This window comes from Suricata suricatta, chromosome 10, assembly GCF_006229205.1.
Source record: "Suricata suricatta isolate VVHF042 chromosome 10, meerkat_22Aug2017_6uvM2_HiC, whole genome shotgun sequence".
NCBI lineage: Eukaryota > Metazoa > Chordata > Mammalia > Carnivora > Herpestidae > Suricata > Suricata suricatta.
Genome location: NC_043709.1, coordinates 4,383,596 through 4,389,865, shown reverse-complemented (window position 1 = coordinate 4,389,865; position 6,270 = coordinate 4,383,596). Strand labels below are relative to the sequence as shown.

General features: G+C 59.0%; 1 long non-coding RNA gene across 1 annotated transcript; it reads right to left on the bottom strand.

Annotated features, from left to right (window-relative positions):
- Nucleotides 1-374: 374 nt before the first annotated feature.
- On the bottom strand, nucleotides 375-1,808 carry LOC115304522. Its single transcript, XR_003914474.1, has 3 exons — nucleotides 1,742-1,808; nucleotides 1,417-1,595; nucleotides 375-939 (listed from the first exon to the last, which is right to left on the bottom strand). It is a non-coding gene; the product is annotated as an uncharacterized LOC115304522 (long non-coding RNA).
- Between the last annotated feature and the right edge of the window lie 4,462 nt (nucleotides 1,809-6,270).

Sequence of the window (6,270 nt, the reverse complement as noted above, 5' to 3'; positions counted from 1 at the left end):
TCCAAACACACCAGCCCGAAGTGCAAAGCCCAGGACTGGGGTCATACATCTGGCCTCCTATCCTGGACCGTCTGCACGCGTGCCCTGTGACCTTGCAGCCTTCCAGAAGCAAGGGTGTTTTTCAACTACCTGGTGCACTCAGTGAACTCCTACACATGCTTCAAAACCCAGCTCAGACAGCGCCTCTCCTGTCACTCCAGGCAGCTCTTCCAGACCCGGGCTCCCACAGCTCACTCGTCCCTGACGACCCTCCCACCTCAGCCTGTCTGGGCCTCAGTCTCCCCCCACACCCCCAAGGGTACAGCTCAAGATTGTGTGGGGCTCATCTCCGGGGCCCCAGTGGGCAGCACGGGGTCTGACCCACCACGGAGAACACGTATCAAGGTCCGTGGACATGAAGGAGGTGGCTTGGTTTCAGAAGGGGGGGCGTGGCTCGAACCCTTGGCTGAGCTGCTGAGAAGATCCAAAGGCTTCCCCGGGCGGCTCCGCTGACCGCCTCCGTCCCGACCCATCGCTCACTGGGGTCCCCCGGCCCACTGCTCATTAGCGGCCAGGGCCCCTCTGCAGAGACCGCTGTGAGGCTGAATAATTCATAAGCCTCTTACCATGGGGCACTGGTAAAATAGTTCAATGGAGTTGAGATTATTCATCAAAGTTGGCATCACGCAGGGATGCCCTTTCCGCAGGGCACCACCAAGGGAGTCAGCCTTTCTTAAAAATAGAAGCGTCATTATCTGCTCTCCATCTGCCGGGCAGCCAGAGAGGTCATTGTCAAATGCAAACCCCATCCTCTGGCTGCCACTGCCCCCAAAGTCCCTCCTGTGGCCTCACGCTGGTCCGGCTCCTCCTCCTCGTGGGGGTGGCCGGGTCTGTGGGACCCCAGGTGGCTTCTGTCTGCCTTCCCCGAGAGAGCGACACGGGAAGGGAGCTCATCAGAGCCTAACCGGAAGAGAAGGGCAGTAAAGAAGGAGCATTTTGAGCAGAGGAGGCAGCAGGGGGGACCCCCTGCACCTGCACCGCCCCCTGAGCCCCGGGGGGACCGCCTGCACCTGCACCGCCCCTGAGCCCCGGGGGGACCCCCTGCACCTGCACCGCCCCCTGAGCCCCGGGGGGACCGCCTGCACCTGCACCGCCCCCTGAGCCCCGGGGGGACCCCCTGCATCTGCACCGCCCCCTGAGCCCCGGGGGGACCGCCTGCACCTGCACCGCCCCCTGAGCCCCGGGGGGACCCCCTGCACCTGCACTGCTTCGGGGTCATGTTCCTGCACGTCGAGGGGAAGCCCCAGCTCGCTGTCTCCTCCCCCCACAGCTGCGGGTCATCGCCCAGGACGTCCTCGCACGCTCCCAGCCACCAGCCTGCACGGAACTTTTCCCTGAGAAAAAAATCACGTGAGTCATCAGACCTCCCGAACTCACTTGTAACCGCGGCTGGTCCCGGACGGACTGACCCGGTGAAGGAGCGAGAGCGGGTTTCCGGAGTGGCCTCCGTCCCACATGGAGGCCGGGGAGGAAGGAGTCCCTCTCTCTGCGTTTCACGGTCAGCCAAGGCCACCACAGTAGGGTCCTCGGGGCTGCACGGTGATTTCCAGAAGCCCCTGTGTGGGGCAAGGAGGTGGAGAAGGCTGGCTGGGGGAGCGGGGGGGTCCCCAGGGCGGGGGAGAAGGTTGAGCGAGACCCTGAAACAACCAGAAAACCTCCTCCCTTGTCTGCTTAGGTGATGGGACCCTGAACAAAGTCTTACTTGAAAAATTGGTCCTGGAGCCTAAAGCACAAATTTAGGGGCGCCTGGGGGCTCAGCAGGTTAAGCGCCCGACTTCAGCTCAGGTCATGATCTCGTGGTCTGTGGGTTCGAGCCCCGCGTCGGGCTCTGTGCTGACAGCTCACAGCCGGGGCCTGTCTTCCAATTCTGTGTCTCCCTCTCTCTCTGACCCTTACCTGCTCACGCTGTCTCTCTTTCTCTCTCAAAAAGAAATAAAACATGAAAAAAAATTTTTTTAAAGCACAGATTTAGACATCCCGTCCAGCGTGGTCCCATACTAGACACGTGTGGCTGCAATCACTTCAGATGCCGCCGCTCCACACCGAGATGTCAAGTCTACAACACGCAATCAGACTTTGAAGGCTCCGAACCAAAAAAAAAAAAAAAAATTCGAGACTGTCTCATTAATGACTCCTATCGATTACACGTTGTAAAAACGTGTCAGATACCCGGAGCAAAATGAAGTGTATTCTTAAAACACCTCACCTACGTCTTTTTACTTCTCAGAGGTGGTTGCCAGGAAATTTGAAACTTCGTACGTGGCTCACATTCCATTTCCATCAGTGGAGTCCAACGGTTCAGTTTCACCAGCGGGAAAGAGGAGCCCAGAGAGGTCAACAAGCGTGCTGGAGGCCACACAGAGGTGCGTGAGTCTGGGGTCGTGAAGCTGAGCGGGGCTGCCTCATGAGTGTGCGGAGAAACCCGGCGTGGCACCGGGGGTGCCAACAGCACCCGTGAGCAGGTGCTGGACAGCCACGCAGGCGCCTCAGCCCAGGGCGGCGAGCGGCTGGTCGTCCTACCCAAGGGCTTGTGCACAGAGAGGAGAGCAGCAGAGAAGGTCAAAGGGCCGGCGCCCGCCCCTCCTCCTCTCCTCTCTCAGGGTCACAACCACAGTGGGAATGGGAGGAGGCAGCTGATCCTCACGGTCAAGGTCAGTGAAGGAAGGAGGGCTCAGGGACGACTCACCAAGGTCCCACCGGGACTCCGCGGGATTGCGTCTGCTACAGGTCAGGGCGGGAAGCCCAACTCCCGCGGTGAGAAAAGGTCCTACAACGTGCGGCGGCGGCATGGCTGGTCCGGGTGCTCTCATGACGCGGACGGCGTCTGTCTCCCCCGCTCCCGACTCTGCGGCCCCGTGTCTGGGGGCTTCCCCTCCGAGGGACCCACCGCTCGACCCTCCACGCTCAGCACACAGCCCTCCCGGCCAAGACCATCAGGGTAAGATGTGTGCGAGTCACTCAAGAAGGGATTGTTAGGCAGAGAATCGAGAGAGAGAGAGAGAGAGAGAGAGCGAGAGAGAGAGAGAGAGAGAGAGAGAGCGAGCGCATGAGCAGGGGAGGAGTAGAGAGAGAGAGACGCAGAATCGGAAGCAGCTCCAGGCTCCAAGCCGGCAGCACAGAGCCCACTTGGGTCTCAGACTCACGAGCCATGAGATCATAACCTGAGCCCAAGTCAGACGCTGAGCCGCCTGAGCCCCCAGGCGCCCCACCCCCCATTCTGTACTTTACAATGGCTGATGGCATGTTGTCGGAATCAGATCTCAATTTTTTAAAGGAACGAACACAACGTCTATGTTCAACATCTCATTTCAGGTTGAAAACATCCGCCTGAACGTCCTTGTGAGGCGGGGACTTTCCTCCGGCGACGGATGGCATTTCTGCGAGTGTCCGCCGTGGCAACCCAGCGCCTGGGCACTGTCACCGTCTCCAGCTTAGGGTTTCTCCCCAAGTGACAGACGGACGAAGAGAGGCCCCATGCGGTCGGAGCACAGAAGCTTCTGGACTTTAAATCCCTCCAGCGCAGAGCTATTTGATTGTTCCGCATTTACTGAGTCCTCAGAGACGGGGGTTTCTTTTCCCCGGGAACCAAACTCTTTCCTCACTCGCGTTGGGTCACCCTGCGGTGGCAGGGACACTGCCGGAGCAGGTTTGGAAGCGAGTGTGGGAGGCTGGCCAGGCCAGCCGCGTGCCTCACGTGGGGAAGAGCGTGACGCGTGGGGGCCTGGAGGTCGGCTCCGTGGACGTGGGTCACCGAGACTCCTGCCGTGGCCGCTCAGAGGCATCTGCTGAAAGCCCGGCGGGCGGTGCGCCGGCGGGGAGGCATGTGTTTTTCTGATTTAACAAGGATTTGGAACCCATCTAAGGCTGACGCCGGGTGCAGAACGCGTCCAGCTCCGTGTCGGTTTATCTGGCACCCTCGCACGACATTTAGAATCATCTGCTTCCCCAAAACAGCAGCCTGGCCCCCTCCTTCCCGCCCCCGCCTGTCCCCCTTCCCAAGGGCAAAGCTTTTCAGTTGTTTCTAGATTATCGTGTTCATTGCTAGCATGGCATCTCTAAATAACCTCCTTGTTTTGATGACTCGGGGACTCTGGCTTGTCCCTGGGCTGGCCACTACGGGACACGGGGACATAGCCTTCTTTCGCCTCCCACAAACCGCACGCCAACCTCAGCCTCCTGTCGCGGCGATCTCGTGGTGTGATGGGATCAGCAATGTGGGTTTCCGTGACCATGTCTGAAATGCGACGGACAGTCAGCTGCGGAGTGAACTGTAATCAGTCGCCTTCTCTGCCCAAGCTGTGTTTCCCTGAAGTTAAGGTCAACAGATGTATTTGTTTTGTACTTGGTCAGTCTCCAAGCCCTTATTACCAACTCAGCCACAAGCTCCCTACCGACTCTGTCTACACCCCACGCTCTGCACCAGAGCCGTCCCGACGTGCTTATGTCTGGTCTGTTGGTTCACAGCTCCTTGGCACAGAGCCGGTGTTCTGGACATGCTTTCTGCCCCGAGCCGAAGTGGGACGCTCCACACCCACGCCCCCCAGGCGCCCCAAGTGTGCGGTTCATTTTTAAACAAGGAAACGCTGATTGAAGGCGCCAAGCCCTCAGCTAGTGTTTGCCGACTGAGGTCTTCATCGGCCGAGCTGTTTGCTCGGGGACCACCCAGGCTCAGAGGGCGGGTCTTCCCACCTGGAAAGGTCAGGCTCCCGGAAATGACCTCTGACCTCTTGCCCACGGAGACGGGGAAGAATACAACAAGGGGTCTTAATATTGAGTATGTTCCTAATGTCCCCAGATGTCCCCCTGATGTCCCTGATGTCTCTGAAGTCCCCCTGATGTCCCTTTGATGTTCCTGATGTCCCCCTGATGTCCCTTGATGTCCCCCTGATGTCCCCTGATGTGTCCCTGATGTCCCCTGATGTCCCCTGATGTCCCCCTGATGTGTCCCTTATGTCCCCTGATGTCCCCCTGATGTCCCCTGAAGTCCCCCTGATGTCCCCCTGATGTCCCCTGAAGTCCCCCTGATGTCCCTTGATGTCCCCCTGATGTCCCCTGATGTCCCTGATGTCCCCTGATGTCCCCCTGATGTCCCCGTGCTCACGTGCTCCTGGCACCCCCAGTGCCTTGCCCTGACTAAGGTCTGAACCCTGATCCTCCCCCAGATTCATATCTTGGCTCCGTATAATGTCCACAGTGACAGTCGTAGGAGGCAGCCCTTCGGGACACGCTCAGGTCGTACGGCTGGAGCCCTGATGATGGCATCAGCGCCCCCGTAAGAGACCCCAGAGAGCCTCCTCCACCCGCCTGCGTGTGCGGACCCAGCGAGAAGCTGCCGGCCGTGGACTGTGAGGACGGCTCTCCCCAGAGCGCCCCGCGCCGGCGCCTCCGCCTGGGACCTCCCGGCTTCCAGAACCGCGAGGAGTAAATGTCTGCGGTTTACCGGCCACTCGGGCAGGGTGTTTCCTACTAGTGACCTGAATGAACAGAGGATCCTCTTCTGAAAATACAACTCGGGCTTTCTGCTGAGCTCGGGAAGGGGCCATCGCCCGGTGGAGCGAGCAGTGGAGGGAGACCGATGGCTGTCGCTCCAGATAATCCCCCGGTCCCCCCCACTTCCGGAGTGACTTGGGGTCACCAGTTGCTGAGCCTTTTGTCGACCCTCAGCTTTCCCAGCCTCGCTGAGTTTTGGTGTCTCAGCCCTGCCTGGGGGGCCTCGGTTCACCCACAACTTTTCCAGCTTCCAGAAGCACCGCTTTGGTTTCCTCTACTTTACTCTGGTGCTTGGGACTGATGCCTGTCCGGGGATCTTTGCCATCGTTTTGTGAGGTTTCAGGAAGGGACGAGTGTTGGGGCGCCTGGGTGGCTGTCGGTTGAACGTCCGGCTTCGGCTCGGGTCATGATCTCATGGTCTGTGGGTTCGAGCCCCACGGTGGGCTCTGTCCTGACAGCTCAGAGCCTGGAGCCTGCTTTGGATTCTGCGTCTCCCTCTCTCTACCCCTCCCCTGATCATGCTCTGTCTCTCTCTCTCTGTCTCTCCCTCTCTCTTTCAAAAATAAATTTAAACAAACTAAAAATAAATAAATAAAAACAGTTTTAGATTAAAAAAAAAGAAGCAAGTGTACACATTTGTGTCTGCACCACCATCTCACCCCTAGCCTGTGCCCTGTTCTGCCATCAGATTCTACCCTCGTGGTTGCACCGAGGCTGCTCCTGCCCCGGACATCCAGTCCA